Here is a 19,015-nt window from a genome sequence, read left to right on the forward strand (position 1 = left end):
CCTTTTATACTGCGAGGCGCGCAAATGCGCGCGACCCGCCGCTCGGAGCTGCAGAGCTGACCAATGAGCGGGCCCTCTCTCCGCGCCGGCTCGGGATTGGGCGACGAGCGCCAGCCTCTCTGCTTAGCGGCGGGCGGGGCGCGCCCAGGAGAGACTGGGATAGGCGCGCCCGCTACGCCGGGTCCGGGAGCGCGTGCGCGGTCTCGCGGCGGCCGCGGGGGCCGGTCTCGCGCGGTCTTGAGGCGGAGTCGCTGGCGGCGGAGACGGCGGCGGCTGGCGGCGGGGCGGAGGCGGGGACTAGGAATTGTGAGGTGGGGAATCGGGAGTTTCTGGATTCTTTATCCGGTATCTTAAGTGCCGCTGGGGAGCTGTGGTTTCTGCAGGATTGAGGGGCGGCTGCGGCAGCAGGACCGGCGGCCGCAGTGGCGCAGAGGTAAGAGACGGACGGCGGCGGCTCGGTTGGGGAGGTCTTCATCAACAGGTCCCCCCGGCGCGCGGCGGGGAAGGGGCGCCGGGCTCGTCCCCTCCCCCACCGCTGGGTGCTGGGCCCTGGGGGGACCCTCGGCTGCTCGACGGGCTGCCCCACGCAGCGGGATCCGCAGCCCGTCGCCGAGGGCGTGAGCCCAACCTTTGTCCCTTGGAGGAACGCTGCCTTGCTGTACCCAGTACCCCGGTCCAGACGGTATGGACGGGGGACCCACCTTGGCGGGGCTGCCGCCCGGCCGGCCCGACTTGGCAGGGGGCGCGGCTAGGAGTCGCCGGTCCTCTGCACCCCCGGCCCCCGGCCGGGACTCCCTGTGGGCCGGGTCGGGAAATCGGCCGGGCGAACACTTTCCTTTAGAAGACGGAATGCAGTCAGCGTTCCTCCGCCTGACTCAGCTCCTGGTATTCGGCTGCTCGTTACGTTCTTCCAACAAATAAACAAACAGTTCCTTCCTTGTGACCACTTTGAAAGAAAATCCTGCTCTCGTAAATAGTTTCCGATCATTTACTAGGTGAACTTTGAAGCCTGTAAGTTGTTGTAAGCTGCTGCATTTAATGAAAGGCGTTTTAAACAGTCTTTAGTGCAAATTATATAACTTCCTAATAATAACGCACCTTGTGTTTAGTTGATTGGCATACAGTCATGTGTACGGAATTTAGGCTTCGGTCGAAAGGTGTGTTGTTTTTTGGCAGTTAGCGCTAAAATTAAAATCTGATAGCTAGGAGGATTTTACAAGTATGCAGTGTATGTTTTGTCTCCGTACGCATTTAGAATTGTAAGAATTTAGATATGGAAACTCTGTAGAACAAGAATTTTAAAATTTTGGTTTTACTGACAAGGTGAAAGACGTTAATATTTCTGCTTTTTTTAAAAAAAGTTATATCATGTCTTAATGATTGTATTCTAATTATGCCAGAAGTTAATAACCTATTAAATTCTGCAATAGTAACAAATGACATGTTGGTTATTGGTGTCTTTGAAGAGTAAGTATTGGTGGTAATGAAATTGTTAAATAACATTTTTTTGGATTACGAAGTACTGATTTTTTTTCCCACTAGATCCCTGTGGACATGGCATAAGATAAGTTTTTAAAGGCTCTTTAAACTATTGTAGCAGGCTGAAGCTATAAAATTATAATGTAAGGTCTTTATAGGTGAACCAGGCAAAAATACAAAACAGTTCATGTTTTCTTTATGTTTTTGTGTGTGTCTTTTATCCTCACCTGAGGATATTTTTTCCATTGCCTTTTTTAAAAAATATATTTTTTATTAATTTCAGAAAGACGGAGAGGAAGAGAGATAGAAACATCAATGATGAGAGTCATTGATTGGCTGCCTCCTGCATGCCCACTACTGGGGATCGAGCCCGCAACCTGGGCATGTGCCCTGACCGGGAATCAAACCCTGACCTCCTGGTTCATAGGTCGACACTCAACCATTGAGACACACCGGCTGGGCTCCATTGCTTTTCAGAGAGAGTGAAAGGGAGGTAGGCAGGGAAGGAGAGAGAGAGAAACATCATGTGAGAGAGACACATGCAGGTGCCCAGATGGGGAGGCGGGGGAGCGGCAGGGAGCAAACCCAAAACCCAGGTAGTGCCTTTGACTGGGAATGGAGGAATCGAACCCTTAACCCTCCCTTCAGTGCGAGGCCGCAGCTCTAACCTGCGGCCCACACCGGCGAGGGCTATCTTTATGTTTTAAAAGCAAGTGAATCTTACCATGTGCTTGAATGATTTTTGGCTAGACAGACCTGAACTTGACAAGGTGGGCTCACTCATATTAACTTGTTTTAGAATGTTGAAATAAGAGAGAGTATATGTTTTACATGAGGGTGAGCTGTTTATATGTTCTTTCTGAATTTGTGATCTTGATTAAAAAGTGCATCAAAAATATACCAAGAAATTTGGTCCATTTTATGTGTCATTATACAAAGATGTCCTATTTCTCTGATAGTTTCTGATTTCATGATGTCTGGGAAAAATAGTTTCTCTACGTAGGGGCTTTAGATTATAATTTTTTATTATGTACTTAATCATAGAATTATTGAGTTGGAAATTCTCTTAGTGGTTATATAGCCTTGCTTTTAATTTTCCAGGAAAAGTGAGGTTATGTAGTAGCCCATAGTCTGACTGCTAGTTAGTGACAAAGTTGGAAATAAATGCTAACTGCTTATCTCCAGATTCCAAGTATGGTGCTCTTTTCAATATGTACTATTGTTAAATAAACAAACCAATAAGTTACCCTTCTCAAAATCACATTTGTAGCCATCAGGATTGATTCTTTTCCTTATGCATTTTTTCCCTTTTTTAAATAACCACTAGCCACAATTAATTCATTCCCCTACTGGAGGGTTGTTTTCAGTTTTTTAGTATTTCAAACAATGTTCAATGAATATCTTTGTGCATGTCTGCTTGAGCACATGCGTGAAGATTTTCCTAGAATGTATACATATTTGTAAGTGGAATTGCTAGGCCATCGGTTGATGTGCATTTTCAATTTAACTGCAGCCAGGTTATCCTCTTAAATTGCAGTAACTGCCCACACTTGGAATTGTTAGATTGGCATTGCCAGATTTTTAAAAATTTCTGCCACTCTTATTCGTGGAAAATGATGTATTTGTATCTTTCTTTCAGAAAGATTTTAACTTTGTTTTTAATTTACATGAAATGAAATTAACACTTTTCTTTCTTTTTTTTTTTTTAATATATTTTATTGATTTTTTTTACAGAGAGGAAGGGAGAGAGATAGAGAGTTAGAAACATCGATCAGCCGCCTCCTGCACATCTCCCACCGGGGATGCCCGCAACCCAGGTACATGCCCTTGACCGGAATTGAACCTGGGACCTTTCAGTCCACAGGCCGAGGCTCTATCCACTGAGCCAAACCGGTTAGGACTGAAATTAACTCTTTTCATTGTACAGTTGTTTGGGCAATTGCATAAAGCTATGCAACAACCAAAATCAAGATACAGAATAGTTTCAGCACCCCAAATTCCTTTGAGCTTCTCTTTTATAATGAGCCCTGGTAACTAATGATGTTTGTCTTTTCTAAAATATCATATAAGTGAAATACTTTGAGTCTGGTTTCTTTTATTTAGCATAATACATTTGTGTTCACTCATGCTGTTGAGTGTATCAGCAGTTTTTCTTCAGCTCCATTGCTGAAAATAGTATTACATTTTATGAATGTACCACACTTTGTTTACCCATCCACCAGTTGAAACACATTTGAGTTATTTTCAGGGTTTTTCTTATGTGTGTTTTTTACTGTGAATAAAACTTCTGTGAATCTTTACAAATAGATTTTTGTGTGAACATGTCTTCATTTCTCTTGGATAAGCACCTGGAAGTGGAATTGCTGGGTCAGATGATAAGTGTATGTTTAACTTTATTAAAACTGTCTGTTGTAGGCAGAATTAATGTCCCACAAGTATATCCTAATCTCTGGAACCTGTGAATAAATTAGGTTGCAGGTGGAATTAAAATTGCTAATCAACTGACTTTAAAATATTGAGATTATCTTGGATTATCCAGGTGGGCCTAAAGTATCACAACAGACCTTAAAGGGGAAAGAGAGAAGCAGTAGAGTCAGATAACAAGATGCAACAAGGAAAGCAGAGCCAGGGAGATAGTGTTCTTGGTTTTGAGGATGGAGGAGGGGGGCCATAAGCTAAGGAATGTAGAGATCTGTAGAAACTGGAAAAAGCTAGGAAATGGATTACCTGTAGAACCCCCAGAAAAGAATGCAGCTGGTTTTATTTGTCCTGGGATTCCTGAGTCAGACTTTTAACCTACAGAAATGTAAAATAATAAATTTGTGTTGTGTTAAGCCATTGAGTTTCTGGTAATTTATTACAGCAGCAAAGCAAACTATATGCTGTAAAACTTTTCCAAAGAGGCTGAACCAGTTTGTGTTTTCCTCAGCAATGTATGAGTGTTTGTTACTTTACATCAGGGGTCCTCAAACTACGGCCCGCGGGCAACATGCAAATACAAATATTGTATTTGTTTCCGTTTTGTTTTTTTACTTCAAAATAAGATATGTGCAGTGTGCATAGGAATTTGTTCATAGTTTTTTTTTTAAACTATAGTCCGGCCCTCCAACGGTCTGAGGGACGGTGAACTGGCCCCTGTTTAAAAAGTTTGAGGACCCCTGCTTTACATCCTCAACAGCACTTGGTATGGTAAATCTTTTTAACTTCAGTCATTCTAGTATGTATGTATCCAGTATCTCATTGTGGTTTTTACTTGCTTTTTTTCTCATGACTAATGACAATGAGCATCTTTTCAGGTATATGGTGCCCTCTGTATACAGTGGAACTTGGTTCTTGAACTTAATTCATTCTAAAAGGCTGTCAGTGATTTGTTCAAAATTTGAATCATTTTTCCCATTAGAAATAAGGTAAATTGAATTAATCTGTTCCAGACCCCCAAATGATTTCCTGTTTTAGCCTTTCTCAGTTGCCTGTGATGGTTGTTTCAAGAGCACTTTCACACCTTTCCCAACATCAGCACTCTTGATGACCTCTTCATGTTTTAAAATGGTGCTAATTGTGGATTTCACCCAGCCATACTCAGTAGCCAAATCAGACATGTGAACACCTCTGTTATACTTTGCAGTTATTTCTTTTTTAAGTTCTACATTGTTCTCTCAACTTTCCTTTTCACTTTGCTGCTATCACTAACCTTAGGACCCATAGTGACTTACTGTATATCTATATATCTATATATCTACATATCTGTATATCTATATATAAAAACAGGTAATATGCAAATTAGCCAGGTGTCACGACCAGCTCAGGAGGAGGCTGCATCACCACCACTCAGGAGGAGCTGTACACGCAGATGGGCGGGAGGGGACTGCATGCCGCCCCCAGCCGCAGTGGACACACACCAGGGGTGGGGGCATGCTCCCAGTGGCTGTGGCGCAGCTCAGAGCACGCCCCCGGTAGGTGACGGCAGTGGCTGGAGCGAAGCAGCCTAGTTCCTGGGTGCCGGAGGGAAGCCAGTGCTGGCAGCCAGGGGAAGGAAGGCCTATTCTTGCATGAATCTTTGTGCATCGGGCCTCTAGTTTAATAGTAATATGCAGCAAAAACAAAATCCTGCAAAAGTATTCACAGCACAATTTCCTCAGATGTTAACAACGTGAGATTTAGTAGTAAACTGACTCATGCTTTCACATTCTCTCCTTTGCTGCCTGAGCTGCGCCACTGATCATACGGGTATCAGCCTGAAAGGGTTGTCCGGTCGAGAACCAAAGTTTTGTTTGACAACCAAGCCATATTTTCCATGAACAACTTGGTTGCAAACCAGATTGTTTGAGATGGGAGACATTCGAGAACCCAAGGTTTGACTGTATCTTCTTTGTTGAAGTGTTCAAATATTCACTCATTTTAAAATTTGATTTTCTTACTGTCATGTTTTGAGAGTTCTGTATATTCCTTTGTTAGCTATGTGATTTGCAAAGATTTTCTCCCAGTGTGTGTCTTGTCTTTTCCATTCTCTTAACAATGTCTTTTGAATTACAGAAGTTTTAAATTTTGGTGAAGTCCAAAGTATCATTATTATTATTATTTTTTATGGATCTCACTTTTGGTGTTGTATCTACGAACTCTGCCTAACCCAAGGTTACAAAGATTTTCTCCTATGTTTTCCTCTATAAGGTTTATATGTTACATTTAGATCTATGTTTATTTCCTGTTTTGAGTAAATTTTTGTATGGAGAGAGGTTTGGGTTGACCATTTGTTGAAAAGACTGTCCTGTCTCCGTTGAATTGCCTTTGTCTTTTGGTAAACATTTGACTACATTTGTGTGGGTCTGTTTCTAGAGGCTTATTTTCCATTGGTCTGTTTGTTTATCCTTTGACAATATCACAATGTCTTGATTACTAGAGCTTTAAAATCTTGAAATCAGGTCATGTGAATTCTCTAACTTTATTCTTTTTCAAAAAATTCTAACATTATTTTGCCTTTCCATATAAATTTTAGAATCTGCTTGTCGATATCCACAAAAAAAATCTGTTAGGATTTCATTGGGTTTGTGTTTAATCTGTAGTTCAATTTGAGGACAATTGACGTCTTAACAAAATTGAGATTTCCAATCTGTAAACATGGTGTTTGCTCCATTTACTTAGGTCTTTGATTTCTTTTATACGTGCTTTTTAGTTTTCAATGTATAAATCCTGCAAATATTTTGTTAGATCTATACTTAAGTTTCTATTTTTTGGTCCTGCTGTAAATGGTCAGCATTTAAAAAGACTTAGGCCCTGACCAGTTTGGCTCAGTGGATAGAGCGTCGGCCTGTGGACTGAAGGGTCCCAGGTTTGATTCCAGTCAAGGGCATGTACCTTGGTCGCAGGCACATCTCCAGTGGGGAGTGTGCAAGAGGCAGCTGATCGATGTTTCTCTCTCATTGATGTTTCTAACTCTCTATCACTCTCCCTTCCTCTCTGTAAAAAAATCAATAAAAAATATTTAAAAAAAATAAAAATAAAAAGACTTAGGCTTCCAATTGATCATGACAAGATATAGAAATACAATTGTGTGTGTTTTATATTGGTTTTGTATCCTGAGTTTTTACTAAACTCATCTATTCTGTGAGGTGTTTTTGTTTTTTTAGGTTTCTTGGGATTTTCTTAGAGAGTCATGTAATCATTAGAGACATGTATATTCTAGTCTGTATGCCTTTTCTTTTTCTTTTCTTTTTTTTAAAAATTCTTTATTGTTTGAAGTATTATGTAAGTCTCTCTTTTCCCCCATTGACCTCTCCCCCACTCTCCAGCACATGCCCTCACCCTGCCTGTGTCCATTGGTTATGCTCATATGCATGCATACAAGTCCTTTTGTTGATCTCTTACCCCCTCACCCCCACCTTTCCTCATATGTTACAGTCTGTTCAATGCTTCTATGACTCTGGTTCTATTTTTTGTTCATTAGTTTATGTTGTTCATTATATTCCACAAATGAGGGAGATCATATAATATTTATCTTTCTCTGACTGGCTTATTTCATTTAGCATAATGCTCCCCAGTTCCATCCATGCTGTTGCAAATGGTAAGAATTCCTTCTTTTTTACAGCAGTGTAATATTCCATTGTGTAGATGTACCACAGTTTTCTAATCCTCTCATCTGATGGGCACTTAGGCTGTTTCCAAATCTTAGCTATTGTAAATTGTGCTGCTATGAACATAGCGGTGCCTGTATCCTTTCTGATTGGTGTTTCTGTTTTCTTGGGATTTATTCCTAGCAGTGGTATTACTGGGTCAAATGACAGTTACATTTTTAAATTTTTGAGGAAACTCCATACTGTTCTCCACAGTGGCTGCACCAGTCTGCATTCCCACCAGCAGTGCAGAAGGGTTCCTTTTTCTCCACAACCTCTCCAGCACTTGCCTTTTGTGGATTTGTTGTTGATAGCCATTCTGACAGGTGTGAGATGGTACCTCATTGTTATTTTGATTTGCATCTCTCGGATGATTAGTGACTTTGAGCATGTTTTCATTTGTCTCTTGGCCTTAGAAGGCCTTTTCTTTTTCTTGACAATGCACTGGCTAGGACTTCAAGTGAGATATTGAATAGGAATGGTGAAAGGTAACATTCTTGCCTTATTCACAGTTTTAAAGGGAAAGGATTCAGTCTTTCATCTTGAAAATGTTAGCTGTAGGTTATTTTGTAGATTCTCTAAATCAGGTTAAGGAAGTTTCCTTCTATTCTGAGGTTGCTGAATGGATGTTGAATTTTGTCAAATGCCTTTTTTGCATCTGTTGAGGTGATCATGTAGATTTTTTGTTTAATCTGTTAATATGGTGAATTACATTAAGTAATTTTCAAATATTGAACCAGCCTAACATGATTCTGGGAATAACTCCAGAGTTGTTTCAAACACAAATCACTTTGGATTATTTTCCTTTGACTAATATATTAAAATTTATTCTTAAAAATAAAGAAGGAAACCAAATATAAGATTTTGTGAGCTAAAGTGTTCATAAAGTCAAAGGAATCAAGATATTTATTAACACTTGTATAAATTTTACATGTTGGTAGGAGTTAAGTGTTCTTGATCTGTGCTGGAGTTTGTGGACTATGCTTTTACCACCGGAGGACTCTTGTTTAAAATTACTAAATGAAGAAAGAAAATGTCATTTGTATCACTGTAATCATGCAGTCCTTTTGTTGGGTTAATTTAGACAAGTTGTTTAAATGTATTTGGATAGTGAAGTATAATTTGAATGAAGGATATTTTACTTGGGATAATAATGGAAATTTAAAAAGCAACAACAACAAAAACATGCTGCTTCTTCCCATCAGAAAATCTACTATAGACCCTGAGTAATCAGATAAATGTTTGGCTCAGTAAGAGTAGAATGAATTCAGTGAATGTATTAAATTAAAAATGTGTGAAATGAAATATGAAATACAGTATGTGTAAGGAAAAGCCAGGGTCTGTTTTCTTATGAGATGTTCCTTCATGAAAAATGTGCATGCAGCCCTAGCTGGCATGGTTCAGTGATTGGAGTGTCGGCTCCAGCACCAAAGGGTCTCAGGTTCGATTCCCAGTCAAGGGCACATCCCTTGGTTGCAGGTTTGAACCCTGGCCCCAGTCAGGGTGTGTGCTGGATGTTTTTCTCTCTCTCTCTCTTTCTCTCTCTCCTCTCCCTCATACCTTCATCTCTCTAAAAAAATGGAAAAAATAGCCTCAGGTGAGGATTAACAGCAACAAAAATGTGAATGCATGGTAAAAAGATGCATGCTAACTAAATATATTTAATATTTTTGGATTGTGAGGTTTTTCCTACATCGATTCAGACTACAGAAAACAGTTTAATTAAAAAGAATCTGGGTTTATTGCCCTGGCCAGATAGCTCAGTTGGTTGGAGTGTCATCCAGATATGCCGAAGTTGCAGGTTCAATCACCCGTTTTGGCACATACAAGAATCAAACAATCCATCAATAAGTGGAACAACAAATTGATGTTTTTCTCTTTCCTCTCTCTCTCTCAAATCAGTAAATAAAAATTTTAAAAAGAAGAAGGATTCATAATCAAGCTGATTAATTTTATCATTTTTATAAATTTGAACTTATGTGATTTAGCCATTATAAATTCAAGTAATTTGGCCTTTTGTCTCATATAATTTTAGATTAATATTATCCTCAAATACCCTAAACATTGAAGTTTTGAGGCCTCTGAGGTTGTTGGCATTTTTGATCCTTTAAGGCAGAAGGTTTACAGCTGTTAATAAAGGGCCAGATAGTAAATATTTTAAGCTTTTCAGGCCATATCATTTATGTTGCAAGTGCTGCACTCTGCAGTTATAGTGCAAAGTGCAAACAAATGAATGTGACTATGTTCAATAAAACTTTATTTATAGTAACAGGGTGTGCTTGATTTGCTCTGTGGGCTTAGGTTGCCTAATTTTGTTTTAGGCAAAAAGTCAGCAGGAGAAATGAAGATAATTGTAGTAATGTAGTTGAAAGAGCCTTAGGTTCAGCTGAGTTGGGAAGTTACTTCTTTAGCCAAGCCTTCACTTTAGGTCAACTATAACATGTAGCCACCTCGGAAAATGATTGAAAAGGTTAAAATAAAGTAAGAAAGGCACTGAGCAAATTAATCTGACACATAGTAGATACTTAATAAGTACTGGTATTTGCTTTCTCCCCCGACCCCTCGACCCCTCGTGTTTTATGGCATATTGACAAATTGACTGTGAAATAATTAAGGAGATTCATTCAGATTTTCGACAATTTTTAGTATATCTAATTAGTTATTCCAAATATTAGAAATTAGAACTGTTTATATTTATAGCTGAATTGTCTTGAATTATGGTTATCTTAACAGCTTCCTTTACAATAGTCAAATTTTACATAAAAAAACTGAGGGCCCTGACCAGGTAGCTCAGTTTGCTGGAGCATTGTGCAGCTACACCAAGGCTGCAGGTTCAATCCCCAGTCAGAGTATATACAAGAATGAACCAGTGGATGTATATATAAGTGGAACAACAAATCGATCTCTCACTCCCTTCTCTTTCTCTCTCTAAAAAAAAAATAAATAAAAATAATAATTTTTTTAAAAAAAACCTGAGAATTTGTTTCATATATTGAATGTTTTCATTTGTCATGGAAAATATTTGATGATGACACTTAAAATGTATTAACAATACTTTGATGTGACCTAACAAGTAGGCTTTCTATATTTTGCTTGTGTGCTTCACAAGTGCGTTTAAGACTTCATTCATTTAAAATAGTAGACTGCCTTCTATGAATACACCAAAGTTAAGTGCTGTGCTAGGATTTGGTTTGCACTTAAAGAATACCCATATATGTGTAATCATTTTTGAGTAATGTTTGGGATATAAGTGAGGCTTCAGAAAGTTGTTTTTCTTCCTTTCCGAATTTCTCTTAAGCTAGAACTTGATTTGAGATTTTTTTATTTTTTTGTTACTATTTTTAAAATACATTTTTTATTGATTTCAGAGAAGAAGGGAGAGGGAGAGAGAGATAGAAACATCAATGATGAGAGGAGACCATTCATTGGCTGCCTCCCACACACCCCGCACTGGGTCCACAACCCAGGCATTTGCCCTGAAAGGGATTCGACCATGGCCTCCTAGTTCATAGGTTGATGTTCAGCCACTGAGCCACACCAGCCTGGCTGATTTTAGATTTTTAACTCTTCTCTCCAAAAACAATCTGTACTCTTGCACAGATCAGAGGCAGAGGTTGCAATAAACTGCATTACGTTTTAATAAATATGTTTTAATAGATTATGTTGATTAAGCAATTTTACAGAAATTGTGTGAATCAGTTATCAGACTGAGTCAGTAATGAATAACTGTAATTGTTTGCTGAGGTAAAGTTTTTTTCATCTCTGAAATAATAGTGAAAATCAGTGGGGGGAAACAATTTTTGTTGCCCTACTTATAAACAGCTTACATATGTAGTGAGATTAAGTTCTCAGTGTTACCAGTTTCTCTCACTGACTTCTCAAACATTACCCTAAGGTGTTTTTTCACTACGTTGCCTTTAGTATATATTTTTAATTAGGCTTAAAAAGTGACATAATTTGAGCCCTAGCTGGTTTGGATCAGTGGATAGAGCATCCGCCTATGGCCTGAAGGGTCCCGGGTTTGATTCCAGTCAAGGACATATGCCTGGGTTGCTGGCTCAGTCCCCAGTGGAGGGTGTTCAGGAGGCAGCCAGTCAATGATTCTCTCTCATCATTGATGTTTCTACCTCTCTTTTCCTTTTCCCTTTCTCTCTGAAATAAAAAATATACTTTAAAAAAAGTGACATAGTTGCAGAGTTAAGTTGCATTGCAGGTGATTTAAAATCTTATGTTCAGATAAACCATTTGTTTAATTTTACCGATGTCAATGTGCTTGTATTAATGTTTTGGTTACTTTTTTCCCTTTTGTGTAATCTGTTTTGGGTCTTATATTCTTGCCCATTTATACAAGTTTTCTTAGGATGTTCTTTCTCTACAGGTAACTGTAGCATTTTCTGTAGTTGTGGTACAGCACTTATCAAATAGCATTGCAGTTGTATAGGGGTTTTGTTTGTTTGCCTGTTTACTCATCTAATTTCCATACTAAATTTTAAGTTTCTTTTTCTTGCCAGTGACTATCTAGGTTTCTGTACCAAGTGGATACTTACACTGTTGAATGAAAGTATCGTTTAGTAACCTTTTTAACTGGAGGATTTGTAATACAGTAGTTCCCTCTTATCCGCAGTTTCACTTTACATGGTTTCAGTTACCTGTGGTCAACTGTGGTTTGAAAATATTAAATGGAAAATTTCAGAAATAAACAATTCATAAGTTTTAAATCATACATTGTTCTGAGTAGTGTGATTCTCTCCCTCTCCTGTCCCCCTCCCCCATGTGAACTATTCCTTTGTCCAATGTATTCACACTGTATATGCTACCTGCCCATTGGTCACTTAATAGTTGTATCAGATCAACTGTGCTTGTGTTCAAGCAACCCTAATTTTACTTAATAACAGCCCTAACGTGCAAGAATAATGATGCTGGCAATTCAGATATGCCAAAGAGAAGCCGTAAGTGCTTCCTTTAAGTGAAAAGGTGAATATAGTACAGTAAGATATTTTGAAATAGACCACATTCACGTAATTTTATTACAGTACTAGAGGCCCAATGCACGAAATTTGTGCAAGAGTAGGCCTTTCTTCCCCTGGCTAATGGCACCGGCTTCCCTCAGCACCTGGGACCCGGACTTTCCTCCGGCACCCCGTACCCAGGCTTCCCTCGCAGCCCCGGCTTCGTCTGGAAAGACATCCAGTCTAATTAGCATGTTACGCTTTTATTATGATATTGTTATAACTATTTTTTTTTATTACTGGTTGTCATTAATCTCTTACTGTACCTAATTACTAAATTAACCTTTATCATCGGTATGTATGTATAGGGGGGAAAAACCAGTATTTATAGAGTTGGGTGTTATCTGCGTTTTCAGGCATCCCATCCACTGGGGATCTTAGAACATATTCCCCATGGATAAGGGGGAATGTGCTGTTCAGTAATCTTTAAGATTGATCTTCTGTTCCTATTTCTTGTTGCATAGTAACCCGCTTGTTCTTCTGCCTACTAAGACTACCTGGTCAAAATCAGAACATGGCTCATACCCTCAGTCAGCACTACTACAGTACTAAAAGTTCAATGGATTCTAAACTTGGTGACATTTGTAACCTTATCAGTCTTCTTCCTTCTCAGTTTCTTGTTTCCTGTTCTGATGACACAACCCTACTTCTGGTCCTGAAAATACTTTCTGTTAGTCTAATTTATAGATAACAGTAGATATGAATATTTATTAATTTTGTTTAGTGTTCTTGTTCTAATAACTATGAAATTGTTAGTTGGTATTTCTTCAACGATGAGACAAACTATTCTTTTTTATGGCCAGTTGTTGAATTGCATACCAGTGAGGTAATCATCTACTAATTTGCTGACCTTTGAAGCATAGTTTTTTCTCTAGTAAGCTATAAATCACTTAAGGTCAAAAGTTAGAATCTCTTACACGTTTTTAGAGACCTGAAACTTGTGACAAGTGATTGACTAAAGGATTGACACCTAAGATTAAAGGGGATAGAGAAAATGTATGTGGAATAGGCATCTATAAAGCAAAGCAATAGCTATGTGAGTTTGTAATTAGGATTCTGTGAGGTTTGTCATTGTGAGTTATTAATGATGAAAAAACAGAGGTAGCCAAAATTATGACAGGGCTCTGGAACTTCTATCACAGGAAGTTCTCAAAGGCAGCAGTTTTGTTACTACATTTTAAAGTGTAGGTGGTCCCTTTTGGAATTTTTCTTACAATTAAAATTATTACTAAAGGAAAAATTATTCCTTTAGTAAACTGGTTTCCTCTTATTTTTAAATTAAAGATGCAACATAATTATATTTGTGTGGTAGAAGAAGTCCTGACTATTGAAAAATCATGATTCTAATGATAGTTTAAGTGTTTTATTTAGAAATTCTTAGTTGCATTGCTTATGAAATTGTTTAGGGTCTTAGAGATTATATACTATATATTGTTGTTAATCCTCACCTTAGGATATTTTCCCCATTGATTTTTAGAGAGTAAAGGGAGGGGGAGAAACACAGAGAAAAACAACAATGTGAGAGAGACACATCAGTTGGTTGCCTCCAGCATGTGCCCCAACAGGCCTGGGGATCAAGCCACAACCAGGTATGTGCCCTTGAACAGAATTGAACCTGAGGCCCATCAGTCCATGGGCCAGACGCTCTAATCACTGAGCAAATGGCTACGACAGGGCATAATATTTTGACTACTTAACTTTGTCTAAAGGTTCCAGAACTTTCTTTTTAATATTTTTTATTGATTTTAGAGAGGAAGGAAGAGGGAGAGAGATAGAAACATCAATGATGAGAGAGAATCATGGATCAGCTGCCTCCTGCATGCCCCACAAAGTTTCTGTGTGTGTTTTTAAAAAATATGTTTTTACTGCACTATCCAATTTGGCTCAGTGGATAGAGTGTCAGCCTGCGGACCAAAGGGTCGTGGGTTCGATTCCGGTCAAGGGCACTACCTTGGTTGCAGGCTTCTCCCCAATCTGGGCCCTGGTCAGGGCTCCTGCAGGAGGCAACCAGTCAATGTGTTTCTGTCACATAGATGTTTCTCTCTGTTCTCTCTCTTCCACTCTCCCTAAAAATCAATGGAAAAATATCCTCAAGTGAGGGTTAACACACACACAAAAATATATGTATACATATATATCTTTTTACTGATTACACAGAGAGAAAGGGGAATAGAAGTATCAATGGTAGAATTGGCTGCCTCCTGCACACACCCCCTACTGGGGATCGAGTGCAACCTGGGCCTGTTCCCTGACTGGGAATTGAACCATGACCCCCTGGTTCAAAGGTTGACGTTCAGCCATTGAGCCTCACTGGCTGGGCTCTGTGTTTTTATTTCTTTCCAAAGAGTAATATAATGGGGGGGAGGGGGCGGCAATATTTTGTGAGATATCCAAATAATACAGAAGTATAAATAGAAAATAAGACCTGAGAGGTCTGTTATCCTTACTTTTCATAGATATTAAATGAAAACGTATTTTTTGTTAGTAACTTTAAACATATCTTTTGTGTGTTGCTAAAAGCATGATGATATATAAACATGATTTTGAAGCTTGCTTTTTTCACTTGCCTTAGTTCCATGTCAGTTCACACAGAGCTTCATCCTCTGTTAGCCACATTAAAAATTTTTTAATAAATAGATGAGATTCATTTTATTTTTTTTATTTTTATTAAATCTTTATTGTTCAGATTATTACGGTTGTTTCTCTTTTTCCCCCCATAGCTTTCCTCCACTCGGTTCCCGCCACACCCTCTGCCCTTACACCCCCAACCCCCCCACTGTCCTCATCCATAGGTGCACGATTTTTGTCCAGTCTCTTCCCGCACCCCCACACCCCTCCCCCCCCCCGAGAATAGTCAGTCCACTCCCTTTCTATGCCCCTGATTCTATTATATTCACCAGTTTATTCTGTTCATTCAATTATTTATTCACTTGATTTTTAGATTCACTTGTTGATAGATGTGTATTTGTTGTTCATAATTTGTATCTTTACCTTTTTCTTCTTCCTCCTCTTAAAGGATACCTTTCAGCATTTCATATAACACTGGTTTGGTGGTGATGAACTCCTTTAGCTTTTTCTTATCTGTGAAGCTCTTTATCTGACCTTCAACTCTGAATAATAGCTTTGCTGGGTGAAGTAATCTTGGTTGTAGGTTCTTTCATCACTTTGAGTATTTCTTGCCACTCCCTTCTGGCCTGCATGGTTTCTGTTGAGAAATCAGCTGACAGTCGTATGGGTACTCTCTTGTAGGTAACTGACTTTCTTTCTCTTGCTGCTTTTAAGATTCTCTTTGTCTTTTGCTCTTGGCATTTTAATTATGATGTGTCTTGGTGTGGTCCTCTTTGGATTCCTTTTGTTTGGGGTTCTCTGCGCTTCCTGGACTTGTAAGTCAATTTCTTTCACCATGTAGGGGAAGTTTTCTGTCATTATTTCTTCAAATAGGTTTTCAATATCTTGCCCTCTCTCTTCTTCTGGCACCCCCATAATTCGGATGTTGGTACGCTTGAAGTTGTCCCAGAGGCTCCTTACACTATCTTCATATTTTTGGATTCTTTTTTCATTTTGCTTTCCCGGTTGGGTATTTTTTGTTTCTTCGTATTTCAAATCTTTGACTTGATTCTTGGGATCCTCTAGTCTGCTGTTGGATCTCTGTATATTATTCTTTATTTCAGTCAGTGTGTGCTTAATTTCTAGTTGGTCTTTTTTCATATCCTCCAGGGTCTTACTAAATTTATCGGCGGTTTCCATAAAATTCTTGAAAAACCTTATAAACGTGGTTTTGAACTCTATATCCAGTCGTTTGCTTTCCTCCATTTCTGTCATTTGTGACCTGTTTCTTTGTCTCCGCATTTTTTATGCTTCCCTGTGTTGGTAGAGTGGTTTTGTGTGCTAGGTGTCCTGTAGGGCCCAGTGGCTCAGCCTCCCCAGTTACCTGAGGTGGACACTCTTGGTGCACCCCTTTGTGGGCTTTGTGCACAGTCTTGTTGTAGTTATGCCTTGATTGTTGTAGGATCACTGGGAGGAATTGACCTCCAGGCCAATTGGCTGTGAGAATCAGCTGTGTCTGCAGTGGGAGAACTTCTGTGCTGAAGACACCCTTCTGGGGCAAGACTTGCTTCAGTGGGGCTTTGGTGCTCACTGAGTCTGCCCCCTGAGTGTGTCCCTTAGGAATCTGAGGAGTTGTAATCTGGATGGTCCCACTCTGACCACTGGGTACACTGGCTCTTGGATCTAAGGAGGTGCTAATTTAGCCTCTGCCTGAGGTTACCCAGCAGGAGCTACGATGAGAACTGCAGATTCCCCTTCCTTTTTTGGAGTTTGGAGGTGCCCTGATGAGGTCCAGCTGTGAAGCAATGCAAGCTGCTGTGGGGCCTTGGGCCTTCTCTTGGAAGTTCTGGGTCTGTCTGGCCCAGCTGCAATTTGTTAGGTAATTTTCAGGTTGCAAAGGGCCAGGGCGTTCATATGCAAAAGCCTCTGCCTCAGCCTGGGTGGGCGGGGTCTCGGAATCAAAGGGCGGAGCAAGCAGCTATGGCTGGTCCTCAGCCCTTCCCTAAGGGGCCGTGCGTCTCAGTGTCCCGATAATTGCTGCAAGCACCTCTTAGGGAAAGCCGCCCTCAAGTTCCGAGTTCTGCCCGCTGCCACACAGTCCAGTTTCTCCCCGTATGAGTCCTGGGTCCCCAGAGACTTCCCGGAACCGGAGTTCAGAGCAGTCGGGAGCTTGTGACTCCCTCTTGATTCAAAAAGACAACCACGTCCTCAGGTACCAGCCCCTTTCTGCTCGCGCGTGCGCGCGCTCAAGCCTCCGTATCTTTGCACTTTATTTCCGCAGCTCCTCTGAGTCTCAGTGTGCTTTTCTCTTTTCTTCTAGTTGTAGAATTTACACTCTGCCAGCTTTCCTGTAGTTCTGGATGATGTCCGTTTTGTCTTGTTGTATTTTTGAAGTTGTTTTGGGAGGCAGCAATTTCGGTGTTTACCTATGCCGCCATCTTAGTTTCTCCCTTAATGTTCTTATTTTAAAGTTTAAACCAAAAATTCTCTGGTTATATTAAGTATGTTCAATCAAAGCGTTTATTCTTTAAAACATTTCATAGTGTGGTATCTTTTGAAACTGGTCTGTCGAGTCAGCCTCGACGTTGGACCGAAAAGGGTTAAGATATAAATTAATATTTTATTAAACTGTTTGTCAAGGTAGGACATGTGGCTCACTTTGGCAGCGCATACCAAATATTGGAGCAATACAGATTGGAGAATAACATTTTTAAAATGTTACCAGGAACCTGGAATGTTGGTGACATAATTTCACTTTTCTAATGAGTAGGTAAATTCACATGCATTCTATCATTCCTCCACAGGAGTACCTCTGCTGCTTCGCTAACTTTAGTAGTATTTAGACACTTTCAGCAATAGATGTCATGTTACTGCAGTCTGGTGTTATAGTAAACTTGTAGTCTGTTAACATATAACAGTGAAATATCGTATTAACGTTCATTTTATGAAGCAAGAAGTTGAGAAAAGATGAATTCTCTCTAGTTATATTTTGAAGGTAACAGAATGATATACAGTTGACCCTTGAACATTTCAGGAGTTAGGGGTGCCGAGCCCTACCCCAGTCAAAATTCCTTGTATGACTTTTGACTCCTTATAAACTTAAGTTGTCCCTTAGTATCTACAGAAGATTGGTTCCAGGACCCCTGTGGATACCCAAATTCTCTGATGCTCAAGTCCCTTATATAAAACTAGTGGCCCTGTGCAACGAAATTTGTGCACGGGGAGGGGGGCCCATCAGCCCAGCATGCACCCTCTCCAGTTGGGGACCCCTTGGGGGATGTCCGACTGCTGGTTTAAGCCGGTGGTCAAACATCCCTCTTGCAACCTGGGACCGCTGGCTTCTAACCGCTCATCTGCCTCCCTGCCTGCCTGCTCGCCCCTAATTGCCTCTGCCTGCCTGCCTGATTGACCCTAACCCCTCTGCCTGCCTGCCTGATTATCCCTAATGACCTCTGCCTGCCTGATCACCCCTAACTGCCCTCCCCTGCCAGCCTGATCTTGCCCCCAACTGCCTCTGCCTGCCTGATCACCCCTAACTGCCCTCCCCTGCCGGCCTGGTTGCCCCCAACTGCCCTCCGCTGCCAGTCTGATCTCGCCCCCAACTGCCCTTCCCTGCTGACCTGATCTCGCCCCCAACTGCTCTCCCCTGCCGGCCTGGTTGCCCCCAACTGCCCTCCCCTGCCTGCCTGGTTGCCCCTAACTGCCCTCCCCTGCCGGCCTGATCTCACCCCCAACTGCCTTCCCCTGCCGGCCTGATCTCACCCCCAGCTGCGCTCCCCTGCTGGCCTTATCTTGCTCCCAACTGCCCTCCCCTCCTGTCCTGGTTGCCCCCAGCTGCCCTCCCCTGCTGGCCTGATCTCGTCCCTAACTGCT

At 40.6% G+C, this 19,015-nt stretch overlaps 1 protein-coding gene across 6 annotated transcripts in view; it reads left to right on the top strand.

The window, feature by feature from the left end:
* Positions 1-240: 240 nt before the first annotated feature.
* MPP5 (membrane palmitoylated protein 5) overlaps positions 241-19,015 on the top strand; it is a 90,764-nt gene continuing 71,989 nt past the window's right edge. For 3 of the 6 annotated variants that reach the window (XM_036310313.1, XM_036310342.1, XM_036310323.1), the window contains exon 1: positions 248-433. The gene's annotated coding sequence lies outside the window, so the exon portion shown is untranslated. Of the gene's footprint in view, positions 434-19,015 lie in introns of all 6 variants that reach the window. The other 3 variants (XM_036310357.1, XM_036310349.1, XM_036310333.1) reach the window with 3 other exon arrangements.

This window comes from Myotis myotis, unplaced genomic scaffold (assembly GCF_014108235.1).
Source record: "Myotis myotis isolate mMyoMyo1 unplaced genomic scaffold, mMyoMyo1.p scaffold_m19_p_1, whole genome shotgun sequence".
Classification (NCBI taxonomy): Eukaryota; Metazoa; Chordata; class Mammalia; order Chiroptera; family Vespertilionidae; genus Myotis; species Myotis myotis.